Raw genomic sequence first — 25,929 nt, 5'->3', positions numbered from 1 at the left:
TCTCGTCGAATGAAATTGAAAAGTAGCCGGGAGATATGGCCCTACCGACGAATATCGGTAGACAGACGAATGGCGTGGGAATGAGCAAGGGGTTGAAACGAGTAAGCGGGGCATGAAAAACTACCGTGTGAGGGCTGATAGACTGAAAAGTGTTTGTTCGACGGACGGACGTTTTTTTAAAATCTTTTGCTGCCCTTTCTCACCCGAGGTCATTGGAATGCATTGTACGCGAGATTGGCGCAAATACGTTCGCTTCATTGTTCCCCGTTAAAAATATCGCGACCTCGTAGATTCAATAAACTTTCACGACCAGGGTGACGTAAGTGGTATTGCCGGGTACCACGTCGAACAAATTGAAAAGATTCTATTTATACTTTTTTTCTCTCTTATGTCAATACTATTATGAGTTATTCATTGTGCACATGCAGCTTTTTCTTTTTTATTTTTTTAATTATTATATTTTTTGCAGTAATTTATTGCATGGAGGCATTTACCTTATCTGTGTCTATCTACCTTTACATATTTTTTTCAAATTACTTTTTATATTATAATTAGAAATTATATTTCTTGTAATAATAAAATATTTTTTCTTATTTTTTCAGATTCAATTACACAATAATTTATTATGGATACATGGATATGTGGATGCTGTTTCATCGTATTATATGAATCAATTAAATACGAATGATGAAATGAAGATCTAGAGTGACACTATCTGTGATTTACTAAGTGAACGGACGATAATTCAAAATTGATGAAGATATAACATTTAATATAAAAAGTGCTTGTATTAAAAATGCAACAGAAGATAACCACTTCTATTATCAGTAAAATATACATTATAATTATAAACGAAAGATACATATTTTTATTTCGTCCAAAAAATTATTGGAGCGAATGTGTACATAAAATAAAAATATTAGTAAAAAAAGATGCAAAGCCTCTAACTATATTTTTTTAACAAACCGATGAATCACTCAGACGTTGAATGGGATAATGCGACAGGTACGGCGCACATCGATGATGATCCAATCGAGGACAAGAGCCAAACGTAAAGCAATATCATAATTAAAAAATACAATCGTACGTTTGTTAACTTAAACTACTATTTGAAACTGGCGCCTCTTCAAGGATACCGGCAACCATTAGACTGCCCCCGTGACATTCGAGGTAGAGTATGATGGTTCCATCGAGTAGGTAGTGCCTAGACGGGGCTCCACCCAGCACTTAGTTTACGTCGCGATTGCGGCCCCGGGCACGGCCGTTTCCAGGGTACAGTCACGCCCCTGCCATGCGAGTACTGTACTCCCATTCGCTGGGCCATATCTCATCTGGTCCATCGCATTAGCCTAATCTGCCAGCAACGTGAACGAAGAAAAAAAAATACGGCCATCGACGTTGCCACTGACGAGAGAAATCGCGGCGAGGTGCTGCCACCTTACTGGTACGATCGAGAAGTTGACCGGTTGTCAAATTGATTTTTTTCTTCGCAAGCAACGTTGTCACGCTCTCATTTTGACTAGTAGTCCGATTTCATGGTTGGTGTATTGCTAGGGTTAATATCTTCTACACAACAGTTTTATAATTCGCGGTCATACCTGTTCGCGTCGGCCAGAAACGAAAATTTCGTCTATTTGATTGCCTAGTTCACCATGAAGACGATATAAATAGTGGGTAAGGAGAAATTATATTAATGACTTTTAGAAACTATTAACTAAATTTGAAATATAAAACTCTGCCATAAACTTGATTTTAAAACCTTGGATCTTGTGTGAGAACTTGTGTTTCACAAAAGTATAATATTGCACAAATATATAAGTATAAAAGTATATAATATTACACAAATTCCTCGAATTGTCACGAGTAGATTGTTTCTGAAATAAATATTGGGATGATACAATGATTTTGAAAGAATTGGAATTGAAAATTACTTATAAATTTGTCAAAAAGGTTGACGATGCCAAAGTCGGTTTTATTATTTAATTAGAGTATGCTGTTGCAGTTTGTTTCCATCGGATGCAGTTCGCCATCGTGAGGTTGCTAGTAACGTTGCAAATGTAGAAGAGCTATGGAATCGGTAAGTAATCTAATGCATGATGATAAAATAACTGTAATAAATTGACAAAAATATAGATTTCGTAGTACGAACTTTTTTTGAAGTACGAAGTAGAACAATATATTAGTTGTGTTTCCTGTAAAATTCAACGGAATTTATTCCTTTGAAACTTTCCGCTTTATATTCGATTGAACATTGCTTTTAAGGAAGTAATATTAACAGAACAATATATTAGCAAAACATGTTGTATGAATAAATGCAACCCGCAAATCTATGAAATGTTGAGGCTTAGAAAAGCCTCATTTACAGGAGATTCTGTTATACTTCCACTATTATTTTACGATTCGTCACACATACAATTGCCGGATTTTACCAAATGGTAAAGTTATTTTATGGTAAAGATTTGTACATGCTGTAGTCTTCTTTTCATGGTACCACCATATGCTATCTTTTGTACGGATCTTTTGCAAAGCAATAAATTTTGCTTAAAAATACGTAACACAATATCTGGTGCAAGCGGACGTGGGCTACATTGCGAAGAAATGTTAGTGACGTATGCGACTAGGTCAAATATTGCGTTGAATTTTAAAGGCCGTAAATTGCTCTAGTTTCTGGAAAGAAAAACCGCAACACGTGTGCCTACACATGTGGAAGGCACATTGGAAATTTTCTTTATTGCGAAGAAATGCTTTCGCGAAATATGGTAGTGTTGTTCGAGGCTGAAAAGACTCGAAACTGACCTTGCGAAATGCGCAGGTAGTTTTTACAGGCCAAGGCTACCAAAATCTTACGAGTTATGTCGATCGATTTCGAATGTTCAACAAAACGATACCAAGTTTATATATTGAATTTCAGAAATATCTATTATAAATTTTTATTTGTCTATCGCGCTACGCTGTAAACTATGTGGAAAATACTTGGGGGATATTGAAATAGCTTTTCAAACAAATTTTGTACGTGTATTTCAAATATTTTTAGGCGTGAATATTTTTCTTTTGTTTCAAACGATGTTTAAATTGTGTGCGTCACTTTGCTGCTACTGAAAGCAATATTTCTTGTAAATTTTCAATGCTTTTTTACCACACAATTCTGATGTGTTTCGCGAAATACTCGATAAAAATGATGTGAAATAGTTGTCGTGCTGATACACGCAAGTTTCTTTTACGCTCAAGCGATTTCGAGTTCCAAACTGAAAGAACGGTTACGTTATTTGCGGTTATATAAGCGAGAAGGTATCTCTTAAAATATTATTTAGTTAAGATTGAGAAACATCAAAGATCTTTCATTATTAATTTAATAAACTATTTTGTTCGCCGTAATAATTGGTAATATCACTTTGACACAATTCTGCATAATTTCATTTTTGTTTTGGATATGCTGGATGAATTCTTATATGCATTATCGGACTTTATTGTTCTATAATTGAGTTAATAATGTTGGCATATCTAAATGTAGCACCTGTTCTAACAGTGACTTTATTGTCGTACGCATAAGAAAAGCACAAGATTGATGATACCTTAATGACTATACGAACCATTTTGAAGCATGACTGTCTGCTAAAATATAACTCAATTCCACATGATGGATATTAGTACCCTTTAACATCTCATAGAACTTTACAATATAGATTCGAAAACCTATTTTCATAAATGTTGATAGATTGTTCTCCATATTGACTGAATAAATCTCATATATATTTGCGTAATGAAGTTATTTCATAGCCAAAGCGCGAAATTGGAAAATAAATAATGTTCATGTTTGAAAAAAATTATATATGTATTGTTGCATAATGTAAAAAAATTAGAATATTAACGATAACGTTTAATATTAAAATGAAATTGAAACAGATTTCGCCTGGGTAGATTTTGCTGCGTTAAAATGTAAAAATAAATAGTTTCGATTTTATCTTATAAATTTCATTATATCCGCGATATTTTACTAACGCTAAATTAATGTTAAAAAATGTAGAATTAGTTATTATTCATAGATGTATTATAGGTGAGAAACGCATTGCATCTCAGCAATTGTAACTCTCGCTTTATACGAACCTCTAATGAATATTTCAGAAATCTGCTTTACGATTTTGCGGAATGTTGCGTGTCTAAATACATACGTGCGCAGATATGTGATCAGATAACATGGTTTATGGGCAATCTTATATCTTTCTCCCTCTTCGTTTGATGTTTAAATTTTTGTGCATATATTCTTGTCATTACGTTCCCTTGAAGATTTTGATTTTTAAAAATAGTAGTGTATCGAGATATCATGCTAATTTTATAACGGATTAGAAAAAAACAAAAAGAAAATTGATCGAGTTCTTTTATGTTCTTATATCTAATACGTTTCCCGTCGCACGGAAATATTACATGCGTATTATATCATATCACGATAAGAAACAGCCATAAATATCTTTTTCGGTAATATAATTTTAAGTTCACATTTTATTGCAATTTTTGTTAAATAATAAAATCTCGCTGTGGAAATATTGTTACAATAAAGATTTCAAATCCGTAAATAAAATTCGTTCAAAATTTTGCTCTCTTTATGTTTGCTATACGGAATAATTTTGGACTCACGGAAACCCTAAAAGCACCATAGAATGGTAACTGGTTTGATCGAGTGTGAAATCGAGATAGAAACTTTGAAAGTTTCTGAATCGAATTATCTTGCATCTGAATCCATTGAAGCCGTCGTAGGGTAAACTGTAAAAGGGAAACGATGTAGTTCTCATCCGCAATTAACGAAATACCTGAAAACATAGCATATAATTAAATTGCAATTTGCGTGTGTTTCTAATTATAAAAGTATCAAGCTCTGGGACACAACAGCATTTGGAGAACGATTTCTCTAGAAAGCGACCGGTTCAATTACTATAGATATTAATTTAAATATGCGATTTAAATATACATTATACTCATAACATCACGAAGAAAATTTTCATTGCTCACACACATATTTCTTGCTAAAAATCCCTGCATCTCAAATAATTAAATTATAAGTTTTCTAAAAGAAAGGCAATTAAAACATGATTAAATTTAAAAAAACACTTGACATTAATTACAGCAAATTATATTTTGCATTTATGAAATCTAATCTATAATTAAAACAGTAATAAGATTTCAAAAATATGAACGTAATTAGAATATCTAATATTAAAATTAATTTGAATTACAAGATATATAGTCATAATTAATTATGCAATTTTGAAGTATTAATGAGCAATTGAAACGAGTATATCGAAAAATATTTTGACGATGTAAAAATTCCATGAAATAATCTTGTTTATACTACGATCATTATTGCCTCTTGTTAAGAACAATCTCTTCTTCTGCGATGTTTAAATGGATCGGTCTCGCATGATTGATCCGTTTATATTCGTGTCTCGATCTTCTTACATTTCTTCCGTATCCATTAATCAACGTTTAGCGAAAGTACTGGAATATTGTGTAACTCAAATCATGTCGTTAACTTTCTTTTTCTATTTGGTTTGTATTATTGAAAGATAAAAGTTTAACCGTTAATTAGAAATTATTTCTGCTCTACTCGGTGGAAAATTTGTACTGCTATCCGATTGTACATTTAACATATATTTTGCTATAATATTTTAATGACATTTAAATAATGAAATATTTATATTTTTATATGATACATCGATCTGCCAAGGCATGTTATGCAAATAAATTAAATGTTATATTGTGTAAGAATAACACATAGATAACTATTTAAAATGTAATTTTAATACCATAATCTTGAATATTTTTAAATTGAAGAATTGCTGTTTGTAATTTACTGTTTGGACAAAGAAATTCGTCAATTTATTTTATAAACTTTTTTGGGAAATATCAGATGATATTCTACTGTATATGTAATGATAGATGATGAAATTCTGTATGCTTTCTTCAAAAAATAATCTAAGAAAAGGAAACATTTTATATAACATTCTTTTGTCGTATTACTATAAATATTAAAATTTAATTTTATTAATTGTTAACATTCTTACAAAAATATTTTATACTTTAACCATTAATATATTATCTACATATATTCTTATACTATAACTGTACACACTGTCTTATGGACTGTACCGTTTACAACATCTTTTCTGATTGAAAATGAAACGATTCATTTATTTTAACATGTTGATGATCCTTTTTATATTTGTTTAACTAAAGCACATTAGCCAAAATAGTGAATGATTGAGTTGTGCTGGCAAAATATATAGTGGCAAATGTGATATGATTAATGGAAGATCAGTTCAAGACAAAATTTATGCACGATACTCTTTTGCCTGCTGGGGATATCAAAGCTACTGCAGACAAATAAATCCAGTCGCATTCCTTGACGATGAATTTCATTCGTGCTACGCACAGAAGGGAACGAGATTTGGTTCGTATAGGGAACAGAATGGGACGCCATGATATTCGCATCAATGTGAAATGACAAAGTGTTATATTAAATTAACGTTTTTGGTAGAGGATCATCAAGAAAATGAACAATTCTAATATCCTATACGATATTTATTTTTATAATGTTTGCGCTGACATAGTAAAATTGCGAAATGTAACGCAATGTAGAGATGGCAACTGATATCCGTAATACCATAAACATTAAAATATTTACAGACTTCTACCGTAAATGTGAGTAGCGCAATAACGATGCAATTTTAAATATTTAGTAATACCATCATAAAATAATGCCGCGCGACATACATTCTATTTTCTCCGAAGGCTCGTTAACTGTATTAGTTGATATTTCACAATTTATACACTTTTTTGTATGTTTATACGAAAAAGAGAACAAGCTGCGAGAAGGGCGGCCACTATTAATAACCTAGCATAGTTAAAAATGTTTACTGCGGGTTGCAATTCATATGAAACTCGCGGTCGTAACGACGGTATAATTTTGAACACTGCTTCGTACTTAACACTGCATCTGACATTTTAATGTTACAATCGCATTTTGCCCATACATGAGAGAGAACTTAAACAATTCTTGCTAAACTCGACACTCAGCAAGACTTTAACATCATGCTCGATATTATGTTAATTTCTCGTAACGTATATGTGACAAAAAATATTATATACATATGTATATAATACGAGAAAAAAGCTATAAGACGTACGGGACGTGCAACTAATATTAATAACGTGGCAAAGTTAAAAATGTTTACTGTGTATTACGGCCTGATATGAGGGCCACGAGCATGGCAGCAGGGTCCCTTGTGATTGATTACACGTCTCTACGTCTCTCCCTCTGACGGGGTGTTCCTATGGATATTACCTTAGCACGGCCCTGCACGCTACGATTCCCTCTGCCTCCCACCTTCGTGTCTATATAGAGACACCATACCGATCTATTCTATCCCCCCATGAATCAAATCACTTTACCTCCACTCTCCTCCCTTCGTTATGCTAAAAATGAAAATCATCTTCGAAGAATGTGACGGAACAAAATTGCTAGCTATGGTTTTCTATGTTAATCACAAATGAAAGGGTATAGGATAACGCATACACCTTGAGAAATATTTTTATTCGTGCGATGTTAAAGAGAGTATATATAATTTAAGTCTTATATAAAAAACAAGAATATGTTACTTTCAAGACATAGCACACAATAATTGCATAAAATACTGGGAATAACTATGCATTAAGATTAATAACCCACTTATAAAAGTTACAAATTTGAGGACATGTATATCGCGTTACAGTGCTCGTGATGATTGTGTCAGGGAGCGTTTAATCGTTTGTTAGACTTTATTAGACTGGGGAATTATATAGTTGATGCGCATCGTATCTTGCGTTAAACTAGTTTTTGCAGAGTTAATGAATGGTACAGTCACTCTAATTAAGATTTTATTATAGACTATTAAATGGCAAAACAAATCGATTGGCGACTACAAAAAACAATGACGTGATTACGAAGTAAAATGATCTTGAATATAAAGATTCTACTGAAAAGTAACTAGATATTAAATCATTTAATTAGGCTTAAAGACGCAAGTATTAATGACTTGAGAAGTGTACTCTTGTGTAATATTATAATTTGTAGTCATTACGCGTATTTTTTAAATAAAATCTTGCAGTTTATGTTTTCCACATTTATATAATATTATACATACTTAGAAAAAAATGACGGTTTTTATATACTATTAGTAGCCATATTGTACCTACTTTTTATTGTACTTTATTGATTTGTAATTCTAACTTGCTGTGCAGACAATAATTATACCTACACAACAAAAACATCTGTATTTTTTTAATAACTTCCTGTAATTTTGTGCTCATATCGGAATGATTTAAAAAGGTATAGAAATATACGTTTTGATTCCGTCGCTTATAATACAGGGAGACGGAGTTTATTATAGTTTATTCTTTAAGTGTATACTCTTCAAGCAGATTGTATAGCATGAACGAGATGATTCCTTATAGTCTGTCCCTATTATGCTTTTAATCATCAAGCCAGTTCGCGAGAGGAATCTCATTAACGCATGTATATTTCTTACTCAACGCGTATACGTAAGGCGGTCCCTTGACCTTTACGAAGCCTCCGTACGTGTTTAGTAGCAACTGGTTGCAGTAGCAAGAATTAGCAATTAATCTTTTGGTTGGTGTTACGAATGGGGATGGAGAACGATCTGGACGCAAAGGTGGAACGCGAAAAGAACGTAATAAAGAGAGGAACGAAAGAAGCAGACAAACAAGAGCATAGGGGAGAGAGACTTATAGACCACATATTATGCAAACGACGCTACAATTAGATCGTGATTTTCTGCTGGTTATCTAGTGCCCAACACAATTTAACTTTTGTTCGTAACATATAATAGATATATATTTTGACAGAAATGTATATATATATATTTTTTTTGAATATTTGTAATAATTAAATGATGAGCATTACAAGATAATTGTTCGGATTAATTTTTTTTTTTTATATTTTTTTACACGCGTTAAATAATTTGCTATGATAGGATTTCTAATAAGACCACGCACATTGTTCCTTTCATCTCATCGACAACCCGGCACTGTCTTACAAAGAAATGGGCAGCAATAGCAGTGGTAGTGGTAGGTAGGTCCCTCGGGAAGCTGCGATCCTTTCTCGCTCCCTCGTGCAACAAACGGGAAGGCGAGCCACGGAGCCACGGAGAAGGAGGGACCGCATCTTGCTCCGCAGGACTCCCTCTCTCGCCACCGGGGTCTCGCTATTTATTTTCCAGGATTTCAGAGTCCGAAGCCATTAATCTCCGCTCCGCAGCGTCAGTAGAGCGCGTCAGGGCGACGTCGGGGTGCGTGGCGTCGCCGACGTCGCTCTGCTCTTAGCCGCAGCCTCGTGTACAACGTTTGGAACCGCGGCGGTGAGGTAGGGGCAGAGAAGGGAGAGAACCGAGAGATGAGGTGTCGGTAGGAGAGGTCGTGGAAGTTGGTCAGAGTGGAGGGAAAAGGGACGTGTGGTCGGGATGAGTGGGGATCTAGGCTGGCTCGCTCAACGGCGGGGGAAGCAAGGGAGAGAAAGCTCGCGGAGAGGGAGGTGCTGATGGCGGCAACGAGAGGGGAATAGTCGTATGGTAGAGTTATGCAAAAAATATCTGCCCGCAAAAAGATTGGATAAAGAAGATACGGGATATTAGTGTATTAGGATTCAGTTCTCTCTGTCGCCGGTCGATGCCAGTCGATGATTTATTCCACTTGTTCGTACAGCACGTATCGAGTTGATTATTATCTAACTTTGTTTCCAGAAGAAATTTAAATTTAATTTTTGGGAATTTTAACTAGGGGGGCCAGGAGCTCAGAATGCATAAACAGTCTGCAATCAAAGCATTAATACGTTCCTTTTGTGTGTTGCGAGACTTGAACAGATTCATGAATGCCATCCGTTGATTGAGAATCGCGAATGTAGCCGAGCCATTCTTCTCTCGTTAATTAACATTGTGCTCCTCTCGCGCGAAAGGAGACGTCAAAAGCCCCTGATAGATCCAGACTCTAAACCCCCTTTGTCCGTAGGGAGACACTGAACAACCCTCGTAGTCTTTTACCCCTTTTATTGTTTATCCCGCCTACTTATTATGTCAGCATCATACCACGAGGCTGTACTAACTTCTTGATATTCTAATCGGCCAATTCTCATCTACGTCTCTCGTCACTTCCCCTCCCCCCTTGTCGTTTACCCGGCGTCTAGCCGGAGATTCCCGGAATTCCTGACATCGGCGATAACTCTTAAATTCCTGCAAGATGAAAGAAGCGCAACGCCGTCGGCAGAACGTCCGGAAGAAATACTGTTCTGCTGTTGGAGGGCCGATTCTTTCATGTAGGGACGAAAGAAATTCCTTCTCTCAACAATCGCGAAGATAAAATGGAGACAAGAAATCGATAATGTTACTTTTGCTGATGGCTCCTATTATGTACTTTGAATGGTTATTAAAATATCAGACAGAATGTGTTTTGACGAAAAATTAGCGGAAAACAGATTTAAAAAGATTATTTACGCGACTGTTCAAATTGCCAAGTAATATTATTCAGATATCTATATATTAACTTTGCAAAATATTATCGTAAATGAAAGATTGAATTATTTAGAAGTAATTCTGCAGCCATTGCTTCTTGAGTTACTATTAGTTTTCGTACACAATAAAAAACTTTCATACCGTAACGTAAGTCCAGAATCTCGACATTATTACTATGTAAATCTCTTCTCTGTGGTATGCTGACGCTTACGGTGACAGCCCCTGGAGTGCCCCATGGTAGGATCGATGAGCTCTAGGTTCTTATTAGATATTCCCGCGCACCAATCTCCGATCTGCAAACCTGTTCTATCGTTCTACACGTATCGATACATGTTACACCCTTACCGAGAAGAGACGCTTCTTTTCACTATAGGCGATATGTAATTGATTGCAAAATTGCATTTTGTTTCGAGCGATGGTGGCGATGGTATTATCGTAGATACCGCTTTTGCGCCATTACGTTGGAGAATATTAATTTATCTGTATCTTGCATCTTAATATACATATGTGTATTATTTGACAAAAATGTATTCTTTACTATACGCAGGATACTATGCGCAGGACTGCTATTTTTATTAAATATATTTATGGAGCGTTAGTTAACTGTAGAAGAATAAAGTAAAATTTTCTAAATGCGCGGAAACCAAACCTCAATGATTTTCTTCAGTTGCTGTGAGTGCAGGTTGAAACGAAGAGGCCAAGACACGCAATTTCGGCAAAATTAATGTAAAGCTTTCGTGAGAGTAGAAATGAGGCGGAGAGGATGAGGCTCAGGGATTGTGTAGTGAGCTATACTTAGAACACATTAATGCACTTTTAATGTGCGCTCCAATAAGAATATTCACTTCGCGTGGAAATTCTTCGTGTTCTTTACGGAAGGTCGCTTTATTTTATCTCTATATATACTATAGTTATGTAAAATAAAATATCTCTAACATAACAGAATTTAAATATGATACATAAGAAAGTAATATTCCTTCTGTAAGTGATAGCTTTCGGTGAGCGGAAAATAGAAGAATAGAACTTCATCTCACGCATGTAGTAAAAAATAAGAGCATACGGCGAACGTGGCAGGACGTGATTCTCTTATTAGTATCGGAAAGGAGCGAATCAAACGAGCGACCCGGTCGAAAACGATTCAACCTTCGAGGAGAGGGTGAAATTCTTCGATAGGACACCGAGTGATGCCACCGCCCCAATCCACCCGGCGAGCGAGTGACTACCAACATTAGTCCACTGACATCATTGACACTTTTATTAATGACACCGTTGCCCGAGGCATTTCCCTCCGCCGACACCCTCCACGACCCCTTGTTCGCCACGAGGTTTTCCGCCGCAGTCCTGGATGCAGTCACGATAGCGCCGAGATTCGTTCGTTTCCTCCCATCTCTCGCATTCCTTTTTTTTCCTTTTCTTTTTCCTTTTTTTGAGCATTATTGTATTCCCCCGCAGGAGAAATAGGGCCTGGCCTTTTCTCTTTCCGTGTCTATCTCATCTCCCGCACCCCTCACAATTGTCCTTCTTTTCTCTTATCCTCCGCTGTGTTCTTGTCGCCGCGACCCCCGTACTACCCTCTCTCCTTGCCTGTTCATCCATTCCTGTGCCCTGGGACCTCGCGAGGGAGCGGCTCTCAAGTTACATTGAAAAATCTAGCGGACGGGAGAAAAATTGGCTATACCTATATCATCCATTGTGTTTCTCTCTCCCTCCTTTCTACCACAGCGAAGCGTATCGCGCAGAAGAACCTATGTATTTTAACTAATTGCTCGCGCTCGTATCGGCAAGTTTTTTCTTATAGTATTTTTACGACAAATGAATTATTTATTCTTAATTAAGCTATTATTTTATTATTGATAAAGCAGCACCAAAATGGCGATCTAAATACTGCGATCAAGAAAGTAATATCTGCTCATCTAAAGGTTATAGGAAATATGTTAATTAATGTTATATGAATTTATGTTTGTCGGTATCTAACATGACTCTCGTGAAATAAATTAGAAGTTTGTTGCCGGTAATACTAACTTTAAGCGGCTACGTGATTGGTGTAATTTCTGACGCGCGCGGACGTGGAAAATATCTGAGTTATCAGCAGGCTGGGGATGGTACCACGAACAAGTACGGCAATCGATATATAACAAGCAATATATATACAACGGCGCATGCCTCAAATTGTCGGGTCGTTTGTAATGATGATTCGATCAGACCGTTCGTTCTCCTTGCAGCTTTCTACCCTTCAGTTTATCCCCAATGTATACTGCATTCTGGTCAACACCAACCTCGACAACAGGACTTTCGTTTCCAATGGCTTATCCGCGGATTTGTGACCGCCGCTTGTATCGTGAACTGCCTACTTATAAGATTTATTTCTTGGGACTTGAAGTCGTTCTCTTTTTTCCCATTTGCTGTTAATCGCCCCGATATATAAACATCTTCGACAGTTGACATTCTTTAAACATTAAACATATTAATTTTTCTAGAGACGCGTTTCAAAATTTATTTACTGTATATTAATATACAATAAATAAAAAAACTTGCAATGTAACTTTTCTTGGCGCAATTTATAATATGCAATTTATAATATATGTGTAATTTATTACGAATACCAGAAAATATTTATTGTTTTCAAGAGTGTTCTATCGCATAATGTAGCGGTAGAAGAATGATAAGCAACGCAATAAGGCCAAGTTGGATCAGACTCTCTCTTGTGCAATCTTGCGTAGATAGGACCGTGTGCTGATGGATGACAAATGGCTCCTCCACGGCGCGTCACTCTAGACGCTGCTAGAGGCTCCTCCTATACGTGATCAACCATAGCTCTGGGTGACGTGAGAAGGGCAGGGGGATGACGTTGGGGTAGAAACCGGGGCGCAACGGGGGCTGCAGTAGGATAGAACGCGGGTCGAAGAGAGGTAGAACGAGGGTGACGGGGGGAGGGATAGGGGTTGAACGGGTCGTCGGAGATAAAGTGGGACGTCTGATCCTCCGCCGAGGCGAGCAAAAAGATCCTCGCGCTTCGCGTCCCAGGAGACGGAAGCCGGGAACGAGAAAAACTCCCCCAAGCCACGTCGACCACCCCCTCCTGCCTTATCCTCCTCCTCCTTCTCCTCCTCGCTTTTCCATCGTCCTTCTTTCTCTCCTTTCAACTCACGCTATAGCCAACACCGACCTAGCCGATGCTTTCATCCACCTTTTCCGCGACGAACCATCTCCGAGCACGAAGAAAGAAACTTCGAAAAGAAAGAATCTGCGTTATACCTTATCTCTATAGTAGCGGGTCATTAATTAGCGGCAGCTAGTCGGTCGAGAATTATCCGCATGCACATGTATGGATGTTATCACGAATACTTCCGCATTTTCACTTTTATAATTAATCTGTTCGTATATCTTTCGAGAAAGAATACACATTTTTATATCTAAAGAAAAACTATATAACATTGAATAAAATACTGTTGCTAGCAATATATATTCTATCATGCGTATTAATGATTTAAATTAATTGAGAAAGAAGTCGATAAAGTTGCAAAAGAACTCTTATGGGAATGTTCGTCAACATTCCTGTGAGATGAGAGAAACCGATGGTTTTTCTTCTACTCTAATTCGTTAGATTACTATCATTTTTATAAGTTGATGAGTGTGCATATCTTTTTTCTTATTAAATCTCGTAAATTAACTTTGTGCAAAAAGTTCAGAGAACGGAACTCAAAGTTTTCGCCATGTGCCGCATCGCATACTGTTGCGAAGACCCCAAAAGATGGATGATACGTGGCTTGGACCTCCATCATGAGCGACACGTCAGGCGTATGAATTCTTCTTGATTGCTGGGCGGGCTGTAAGCATAACGAGCCACCCGCTACGTCCATCAACTACGCACCGGTCAATTCATTTCGGATACACGTTCACGTCCGCGTATATGCATACACACACGCTTGCGTGTGTCCATACACGCGTACACATGCGCGGGCTTAGATAGTATATATGCACACTGGAGATATGTATCGATTGGTGCATTCTGTAGCGCCGAACATACTCGCAGCATGTACTTACGTGCCAGATAGACCTGCTGGGTTGACGCCTAACCTGTCTACCGACGGTATGCAGCATTCATTTTGTTTGATTTCTTGATTTAAATCTTTACTGAACTTTAGTTAGGGGCAGAGACGCATTTGATCGACGACTTGTCTCGTCAGAGAATGAATGGTGGCTTTGCCCAAAACTAGAGTTTCACCAGCGCCGACTAGATTACGCGAACTACCTGAAAAAAAAGATAGAAAGAAAATATTTATTTATTAATTAAATAAAAATAAATACTTATAGGTATATATTTTTATACATGGCACTCCAGGCTTATAACATTTTTTGATCATGGACATTTCGAAAAATTCGAAAATTTAATATGAAAGAAGAAATGAATTCGTGTCTTATACGTTTTATCTAAAAAAAAAAAAAAACAATGTTGATTATCACTAAATTTATAACCCACGAAATTTTTTAAAACCTTGTAGTTCTGATTAAAATAAACAATACGATTAGTTAAAGAAATAAGTAAAACAAAATTTGTTAACCTTCAAGGTGTCAGTTTTGTTTTACGTTTTGTCAGTCGAGTCATCATTATCTTGTATTTTAAGTAGATCGAGAATTCACTATAATGATGTGACTGACACTTGCTTCCGTGGAGGATTAAGATTCAAGATTCGAGCGACGGATGAGATTCTTCGACCGCGAATCAAGCCGTTACAAAACTAGTCATTAAATACTTATCTGTCCTTTTAGCACGGATATCTTGCGTGTAATTCGCAAGACGGGACACTAGCGCACTACGCCTTTCGGTTTGCTCATATTAATTATCTCATACACGCAGAGCACTAGCCTCAGAAACGCAATAAAGACATTTAACATTGAAGTTTATTACAGGTGAATGGTGTATAAAAGAGGCTCCACCACTCGATCCCGGCGAAGGGCTTAACATTTTACCCGTCTCATTTTCGCTGCTCGTAAACTATTCATTTACCGCGGCTATAATCTTGATCGAAACTACGGATTATTATCCTTCTTGTACCATCATCTTACCTTTTTCCGCCTTTCTACCCGATACTCATCCGCACCCTACCAATCTTTCCGCACATTGCACGCGTTTAATTTTTCTTCAGGGACGCATGCACTGCTCAAGAACGCGTCACGATACATCATACTTCGACCACAGCTGTTTATTCAAAGCTGTTTATAGAAACAAAAAAAAATTTATTGAATAAATCATAATATGTGAAATATATTAAGAGCATACAGTCTACTTGGAGTTATATATTTCTATTTTATATTTCCTAGCGACAATATTTTGCACAATAGAATATTTAGTTACATATTTTATACAGTTGGTAAAATGTATGCAGATCTTAAGAAGGTAATAATAATAATAATGAAAGTAATAATACACCAGACGGTACTTTGAGCGATTAACATAAGCAGGGATCTTCAATTTTATGCCACGCATACGCGATCATTTATTGATAAAATTATATCGGAAAGAAAGATATAGATAAAAATGTGTGCACCAGTTTAACTGCAATCTGCATGATATATATTAAAGTTTATTATTACGAGAGTCGATGCTACGCGGTCTTTACTTACTGGTCTGGCTTTCGTCTAAATTATACACGTCGCCTAATGTCTTAACTGAAAACGGCTCCGAATCATTATCATAATTTTGGCATTTCCTATCGGTCTTATTTTCGCGGCCGCACCCGCAATCTTCCTTCTGGGTGGTGTTGCAAGTTATTGCTGGTTTTATCGGCGATTGAGATATCGTGCATATTTTCTTTTTCGGGTGGAACATCTTTATATTGCATCTTTATGTTCCATATGCTTTTATGCTACGTTTTGACGTCGCGCCTTTTAATTCTAATTTAATATATAGAATGTACGTAAAAATTTGTGTCTGATTATTATCATAACTTTCAATGCAAAATTTCGCAGTTTTTTTCGAAGCATTGCTGCAATTAGAATAATCAGTTATCAGATTATTTTATATCTTTTCATATCTTATATTTACATATATTTACATATATTTATACATGATATTATGTGACAATTACATTATATTGCAAAATATTAATATCATTGTTTAATGTATTGTGTAATGTAATGTTGCATAATTTAATTGTATTATTTATTCTTTAATCAAACATTAATTTGTAGTTATACATTTCGCTCACGAAAATCCATTATAATTTTTTTCTCATATAGAGTTTACATTTTCTGTAATAATTATGAGAAAATATGATGTATGGCTATGTTGATATTTATGAGCACGATGAAACATTGGCTTGTAATAAAATAATTTCATGTTTCCTATACTATTATTAATGTTCGAAGTAAGCTTAACGCAGAATTTATCTTAATGCAAACGTCCTCTTTTCGCGTATAACAATAAGGTCTATGAACACGTGAGCCCCAACTATGCAAATTCCATCCCCCGTCAGACGGTCCCCTTGCTCGGTCAGACATGATTAAACACAGAACGCTGTTGTTTCAACCCCTTCCCTCGCCTATCCCACAAATACCACGGTAGGATTCGGCGGCATACTCACTCGATCTCTAGGATTCAATCCCCCAATTTAATCACTAAAACCCCGAAAACTCCGATGGCTTCGTCTTTTCTGCCATTTAATAATGCCTACAGTCATTCCCTAGCTTTCTCGCTTTTATTAAATTTTCCAGCGTCCGTCGCTTGATGTGAATTTATTTTGTCGCCTTTTGATTTCATCCAGTATTTCTTGACGCACCCCTTAATTGCTATCCTGGTGGCTGGTTATTGATAAATCTTCTTTAATTAAGATTATTACATAGCAAGTTAAGTTATCAGATAAATGTACCTCAGTAATTTATTATTTGTTTCGAAGGCGGAAGTTAGATTTATGTAGATGCCACACATACACACACACACACACACACACACACATACAAAATTATATATAGATACAAATCATAAAATTAGAATGTAAAAACGAAAAAAGTGTTTTTATAAATGTTAACCGATGATCTCTAAGTTAATTTTCCTTGTTGATTAAACGTTTATTATTAATTTTTTATAATTTGAAATTATATTATATTCCAATTTATAGTTTAAGCTTAAATCTTAATTTTTTAATATAGATGCATATGTCATACATCTATATGTATTACATTTATTAATAGTATATAGAAATTATACTCCTTTGATAATTATTTTTTTATCTTATTTCAATTTTTGTTATTTATTATTTTTAAAATGTATGTAGCTAATTTCAAATTTTAAACATGCTCTGAAAAACAATTTAAATAATGACACTGACATGATATGGATAGAAAAAAATATTTGATCTCGGTCAAAGTAAAGCAGTAAGTGTAATTAGAAGGAAAATTAGTATTATTCCCATTTGCATTAGTATAGAACGAAGGATTAATATACACACATGCACGCACCCAAAGCCGTTTACCGCGGTAATCTAACATTTCGCTCCGCCCGTTCTAAATCTCACGACACGTGTCCAGATATTCAGGAGCAGATTGTTTCGTTGTAAACGGCGATATAACGACCCCGTTTAAACCGCTAAATGGATCGTCTCTCTCTCTATACATATACATGTATCTCTTTAACTGTTATGCTATGGTGACTCCCCGGCGCTGCGCCGCTGTACATCCCCTTATAGCATCGCGTTTACGTTTACGAGCACCACCGCTGACGTTTACGAGCCACCGGCTGACGTACGAGCCACTTGCTGCTCTCTTGCTTTCATTGCTCGAGCTCACGCTTTAGCGTTTCGCCATCGTTTTCGCTTCTGATCTCCGGAACGGATAGCGATTTTATTGTTACCGCATTGAATTCCGCTCGCATTATCGCCGCTCGTTTGATTTGAGAACTGAAGACATCACTTTATCGTGTTATTTTCTCTTCATATATCTAGCACGCTTCTCCTTCCGCGAGAAACTTATTTCAATATAAATTTTCCCTGTTTGTACTGCTGCGACACTGAATCTCATAAAGCACTTACGAGCATTCAATCTATAGTACAAAGACAAGTAGAAGAAAGAAGCCAGATTTAAGGGAAAACCGGCCTTGAAATATATCTATGTAACCTGCGCCACTATGTTCAAATTTGAGCGATTTATGGCCCAGGGAAAGAGCATCTTATTGCTTTACACTGTGCTCTGCATAGCAGTTTTATAAGACGTGCTGTGACGTAACCAAGTCAGAATTGTATGGGCCTACCTACCTACCTAACCCGCAACAACACAGAACAGCAGCACATGTTACGCACCTTCTGTCTTTATTATTTCTTTCGTGCCGTCCCAGTAAAATTTATCACCGGTAGCCACCCAAACAAAACTAAGAAAGTTTCGAAATTATGTACACATTTTCATGCGGCTGAAATGATGGCAAACAGGCAAATACCCTAGGATCAGGGATGGATTTGGCTTAACGCCATATTGCTAAAATACGGCTGCGTTACTATTGTCTCTACTGTGAATTATAGTGTTCGAATTTTCTATCATATTTTATTTTAATGATATCAATAAGATAATCTTTTCTAAATTTTTTAAATTTACAAAATTTGTAAGTAAATTTATAAATTACCGAAATCTTATAAAAATTTGAAGATATTGCTATTGATCTTTTACATAACATCTATTCTATGTATCTTATATACTGAAGCCTTTACGTTATATTATTAATTAATTAATTAATTAGCCTTGCGAAGCAGTTCGAAGTTAATCGTTATGATCATCAGCAAATGCGCGATTCGTAATTATCATGTTAGAATAACTAGTTGTTATTAGTATGCGGCATAGTTAAATTAATAATCACTTTACCATGTCAACCATCCTTGTTTGACTCAAATAAAGATACGACAGGTTGTGTCCTTGGATATGGCGGACGACGAGGGGTTAGTTCCTTGACTGATGAAGCATCCTCAACGTTAATTACCTTCTCGCTGCTAACCATCCGACACGTGACGTCATCATTCTCGTCACATCGCACGGCGTTATCTGCGTCGGCGTCTTCTAACATTAAAAGGCGAAACGTGAAAAGTTTTCTTAAAAGTGTATCTTTTGTTCAACGACGCGTCTCAACCCACTAGGTCATGCAGACGCACATTATCGTCGCTATGCGCTATTTTATAAATGCCGGTACTCGTTCAACGCAAATGCGTATATTAAGACCTTGGTTGTCTCTCTTGCATTGTAATGATTTGCGATATGGTCGATCGACCTTGATGAGATACTATAGAGAACGTGAAGCGGCGCTGAAAGTTCCGCACAAGTACTTGCTCTTTAATCCGTCATTATTCGATTAGTGGAACTACTTATTCGTGGGCTTCCTAATTATTAGAATTGATCACGACTGATGAAAGAACGTTAAATGGATAGCACGGGCAATCTCGCGAGCTTACAGTTTTATCGAGTTGGTCTCGTTACCAGATTTATGACAATGAAGGGTCGGGAAAGAAAAGGGACCGTCGAAGTGAAATGTCGATGAAACGGACTTTTTCTTTCCCCGGCACTGATAAATCGAAAAGAAATACGGGCGATTGATTCACTCCTGCGTTACGCGGATTCTCGTGAAAACAGTGGGAACATCGCAGGGGGCTAGGACAAAAGTGATAATATTTTCTTTGGTTCTATAGTGACGTGTTCTTCTAACAGAAAGTCAACCGAGGCACATATACCATCCACGCGTGTATGTATATGTACAACGTATCCACCCTTCGTAAGCCTATTCACAAGCTATACGCATCTACGCAAACAGTCGGAAGAGCCAAACAATGAGCCGCGAACACTGTGGTTGCTTTTATTTTTTGAAAAATGGAGAAACACGGATGGTACGTCGGACGTACTTCCGGAAGATTCCAACCTCCATTCCCATATCTTCGTCCTCCGCTTTTTCCTATTTCATCCCTCGCTATTCATCATCGTATCTTCCTTCTATTTTATCTTGCATGCGCTCTTTCTTTTTGTATAATAACATTAATTTTTACGCAGTGCCAAATTATCTTTCTTTTAATTATAGACTCATGTTACACTTGAATTATTATACATACACGTTTACTTTTTTACTTTAGCATTAATAGAATTTTTATTACTCTTTTTGATAGAAGATTTCCTTTTGAATTAAAGGTTGAGATATTATTAATCATCTTTGCAACGCGCAACTTGTAATTTATTAATATTCCTTAAAAACGAGTACGTTGAAAATTTCAATCTGAAAACTTGTTTAGTAGCATAGTTTGCTACTTCGCATCGTATCAGTTGATGATTAAGCAATTAATTCATCTTTATCGCAACATCATTTTTTCCTATGCACGCAGAGCCTCAGTACGTTTCTTTCTCTGTTTGTTTTGTATCTATCTTTCGTATCTCACTCCTCTTTCGTTTCTTCTCGTCTCTGGTAACGTCGGTTTTCTAGTAAGCTGTCCTAGCCATCTCATGATTCATCGCTGCCGCTATGAATGATCCATCTCTTCCCATAGCGCGTTGTCTTGAGACCAGCACTGGGACCAGACCGGACACTAAGCCGAAGATGACATGTACCATATTCTCGATCGGTGGAACTGTTATTTCTCTCCTCGATTCTAAGACCCCGCGGGAATGTAGGAAAACGTTCTCCAGAACTCTCCACCATCGTGCACATTTGGCATTTTCATTAAATCGCAAAATTGTTTAGAGTTATATCTTAGCAAGCATTAAATTAATCCTTCTACAATAAATTTTCGTAATATTTAACAAAATATTTCTCGGTGGTGCTTTTTCTAAAACTCACGCGACATCGATTTCGCGTTCTACGCCATATCTTCGATTTCTATTTCATGACATCAACTCGATAATTTATTTACGTAGTACTGATCTATCTATTCCGTTGACATCCATTCTAACATCGTTCGATCAAAGTTATGTATACATTCTAATGATATATAATATTTCTTTAATGGAACATATCAATTTAAAAAGATTTTATGATTTACTTTTTAATATTGCATTTAACAAAACGTATTACGTACATTTACAAAGTGTTTCATATATTCTTTGTATTATATGTATTTTATAATATGTAACTTAAATGTAAAAATATAAATTCATTAAGAATATTATTTGCTACAACATGTTGAGAATTTTAATATAGAATTAATGATTATCATATGCTATTTTATATTAGAAAATTTTCTGTAATGTTAACGAATTTCTACGAAATACAATCTATGTTTCATCGAATCTCACTTCGGCAGACTGATCATGGTGCATCGTACAAAGCCGGTTAACTGCCGGATCGCTATAGATGGTACAGACCGGTCATGCGGGATGTTGTATTCTCATTACTTGTTATTTTCTTTCGTTTTTTTAAAAGAGAAACAACTGCCTGAAGCTTACGAAGTTTCATCCAGCAGTTTGCTTCAAAAGAATTTTAACGTATCACACATGCTGCAAAATTTTATTTCGTTGTACGATCTTGAAAATGTCTGGCCGAATCTGTGATGACACATTTACATAATTTTGTTATTTTTAACAGACATTAAGTTATAAAATATATATAATATTTTTACGTTAAAAAATCAAGCCGTGCAAAGTTGACTGTATTCGTTTACAAGGCGCCGAAATTATCTGAGCGTCCAAAATATCTAATGATCCCCTGAGTAATCAATAGACCCTTGGCCTGTCGCGAGACACGCGTGGTAGACCAAGTCTGAGCTACAAAGTGCAGATTATTACGTAGGCTGCAATTTTGCAAAATGGATTGGTCTCGGATAAGAAAATTTCGCCGACCGTTCTTCTACAATGTCTTGCAATTTTCTCCCGTCCCGTCGCCGCCACGCAAAAATTACCAGGTGGGAAATTTTTTTTCGAGCCTTCCGTCGATTGGCCGCCCCGACAACAGGTAGAACCGACATCAACCGCCAAAAAGCACGCTTAACGATTTGCCTAGGTGATCGCCCTTAATCGGCGTCCGGCTGATTTCGATGATTAATTTTCGTCCGGAGTGGCTGCGCCGCAAGTGGCTGTTAGTATGTGCTCAGATCGAACGCGAACCGTGTAGAGTGTAGACGATATTAAGTAGTAGTAGAACGTACCTCGGGCACATATACTTCTGACCACACTTTATCGCACCGCGCGCACCTTCTCGTCTCGTGAAGTATCGTGCTGATTTTATCGGGAGGGGATTGCGCCAATCTGACGCTTCTGGCCATTGACGATTAGCCGATACGTAGGTACATGAATCTGCTGGCGAATGTCTCTATTTCGGAGTTGACCGTGGTCAGTACGGCTATTGTTTTTTTTTTAACTTTTTCTTGCAAGTATAATTTAACTTTAGTTAGATGGTTTTATCACCTCCGACATTCTCGACGTGCTACAGCCCATATCGTTGCGTATCTTGAAACGCTTCCTCTTACGGCAAATAAGCGCTACTGTTTTACACGAAACGCAGTTGCGTCGTTTCTGATAAATGCATTAATAGCATACCGCGCGCGGATATGTCTGAAATGCGGAGAGTACAACGTGAGCGCTTGATAGCACGTGATCCATATCGTTTCGCGATGCGTCGAATAAAAAAAAAAGGCAAGATTTACGCGCGCGGTTTAACGGACGTCAAGATCTTCCTTATTCGGGCATGAAGACGATGCCATTAATCAATGTACATACATTGTCACGCTGAACGACCTACCTCTAACACAGCGTATGATTATCTGGAATAAAGTATCCCGCGCGCTACAAATCGCTTCCTTGTCAGGAGTTGTTTAATTGACTACGTAAAAATCACGGTTATATTATATATTATAATGCGATATTAAACGCGATTCAAAACGTGCGACACGATGCATCGTTATTACTTAATTCTGGGTACTCTGCATTATTACGCTGTTATCGTATGTTTCAAAGCTCAAATTGTCTTTGTACTTTGAAACACATCCCGTGTCGTTCGTGAAACTTGAATGTAAGTTAATTTACATTTTACATTTCTGTGTAATGTAACGGCCATAAAAAATGCATCAAATTATATGAAAATTCCGCGATATTACATTCAAATGCGCCATTATAATGTTGAATCCTGTATCATGTCATAATTAATTCGACAATAAGCGACGATCGATACTAATGGATTTTTGCGCGATGAATTCCTCGTCTTTTCCAACTCGCAGCCAAGTTTAATCGATGAGAGACGAATACTTTTCGCGATATTACATACATATATCTATTTACATATGTACATACGCTTTTTTTTTTGCTGAGGCTAGCGACCGTCAGACGCACGGTGGTCATTTGTCGTGTGCGCGCATGTGAAAATACGACAGAGGAATATTTCACTTTTCGTAGCGTTCACGCGCCCCGACGACAGCGTCGCGGTGCCACGTCACGAGGCATTCATTTCGAAATACGTATACCGGTGCGTCCAGGGTCCGGGGAGTAGCCTTAATAAATGTAGAAGCATTTATAAAGGCAGCAAGATGCGAATGTTCCTGCTCTCTCTCCCCCTTTCTACCCTATCCCTTTCTCACCCTGCTTCTCTTTCTTTTTCGTTTTTTCTCTCTCTCTCTTTCTCTCTCCCTCTTTCCTTCTGCGTTCCCCTGGCACGATGGAAAATACGCGGCGAAGCCCTACGCGGCGAAAAACGTCGATAAGGTATGACGTTCGAGAAGAATGAAAAGAATTTTTCTCCTGTACATGGTTTTGTTATCTTTCTTTTTTTTTCTCTTTGACGCACCACACGTTGTGTAAACTCGCGGGTTCGCGTGTCTCGCTGTAAATCTCTTATAAATCTTTTTTAGACGGGGCGACGCGACGTCTTTGACGCGAGAGATTCAAATGGAATGAAAACAGTCGTTTCTTTAGCGATAACAGTTTACTACCAGCGTCGTAATGGCTAACGTCGTACACGTTAAACAAGAAACATGGCATAATTAGCACTTCCCGACCAACGTAAAATATTTGATTGATCGTAGATAACTGAGATCTTATCCGAGGCGTTGAGTAACGATTCACGAAAGAATTATAGGTGCATACAACATTATGGTACTTTTCTTATATGCATTATGCAAATATAGATACATCGCGCGCGCAAATTACCTTTTTCCACGGCTATTTGACTTTTTGTGTAATTGCTCTAAGTCAACAACTTAGCACCGAATAAGGCTTGGAAACATGAACGCGAATTTAAAACGACCGACAACGAATGCAAATGTATTTATAATTGCTGAGCGATACTAAATCGTCTTCGTACGTTACTTCCGACGGCCCGTGTCATAACGGAGATTTGGACCAAGCTCCCTCGCATCGTTTAATGTTAGGTGTGACTATTTAACTCTCGCTGAGTAATACAATGAATGCAAGTGTTATCTCAATGTTCCTATCAAAATGAAATTCAAATAGCCATGATTTGGATTAATCGGAACGCTACAGTAAATGATTGTAATGTTACGAAGACGAATTGTGCTTGTACGTGAGATATTAAAGATACGTACTTTAAAAATATAGCTTTGTAAAATTTAATTTGTTTCTTCTTACTTTTCTATAGCCTCTGGTTATCTTAGTTGCTAGTTTTAAATTGTTATTGATTAATAAAGAGACATCGTAAAAGAACGTATAGATATTGAGAAAGTTTCAATCTTACTACCATTTATTCTTTATCTTTATTTTTAAATAAAATCTATTAAAACGTATTGCAGACATAATATCTACGTCAGAATAATCTTTTCTTTTTGTGATAAAGATAAGCTCTTTGAGAACTACCGTCATATCTATTAAAGACACGCGAGACTTCGTGCGTGCAAATCTAATTGCACAATCGACCATCGTGAACACAATATCTCAAACAATGTCGTTATCTGCGGACTCCGAGTGCAATCTCTCATAGTTGGCAACGTGTTCCATCGGAACAGCGGACGGGCGACGAAAAATAACGAAAATCCGCTCATCCGTGCGACGCGATGTCGGCGCGACGATTCATTTCGGGATAGTTAAATCAGAACCGCAGTACGCCAGTCATCGAAAACGCGTCGAAGGCACGCATGTAACACCAACGCGACTCATATCGCACGTACATATAGACTGCAGCGAGCGTGGCTTGCAGTGTCATATATGCGTGTACATTTACGCGCATATAAGTATACACGGCCAGACAGAACGAGTCGGTATTAATAGAAGCGTGGTTCGACATAGAGTTGTTGCCGGCCGTCAGGCAATGTTTGTGTACACCGAAAAATATGTATTCGCATACGTATATACGTAACACATGCACGAGCTGGTATGCACGGCGACATCGATATCGGACGTACCCTCCCGGGGGAAACGAACTGATATTAAATAGAAACGTAGTCCGCGACTGGTGGTTGTTGTCGTCAACTATTAAGTG

General features: G+C 37.0%; 1 long non-coding RNA gene across 1 annotated transcript in view; it reads left to right on the top strand.

Moving 5' to 3' along the window:
- The first annotated feature begins 1,441 nt into the window (after window positions 1-1,441).
- Window positions 1,442-25,929, top strand: part of LOC105454748 — a 52,304-nt gene continuing 27,816 nt past the window's right edge. Inside the window, exons 1-2 of the long non-coding RNA XR_975043.1 lie at window positions 1,442-1,674; window positions 2,003-2,077. This is a non-coding gene — a long non-coding RNA (uncharacterized LOC105454748). The remainder of the gene's footprint in view (window positions 1,675-2,002; window positions 2,078-25,929) is intronic.

Source organism: Wasmannia auropunctata, unplaced genomic scaffold (assembly GCF_000956235.1).
Source record: "Wasmannia auropunctata unplaced genomic scaffold, wasmannia.A_1.0 LD335976.1, whole genome shotgun sequence".
Taxonomy (NCBI): Eukaryota; Metazoa; Arthropoda; class Insecta; order Hymenoptera; family Formicidae; genus Wasmannia; species Wasmannia auropunctata.
This window is presented reverse-complemented; position numbering and strand designations above follow the sequence as displayed.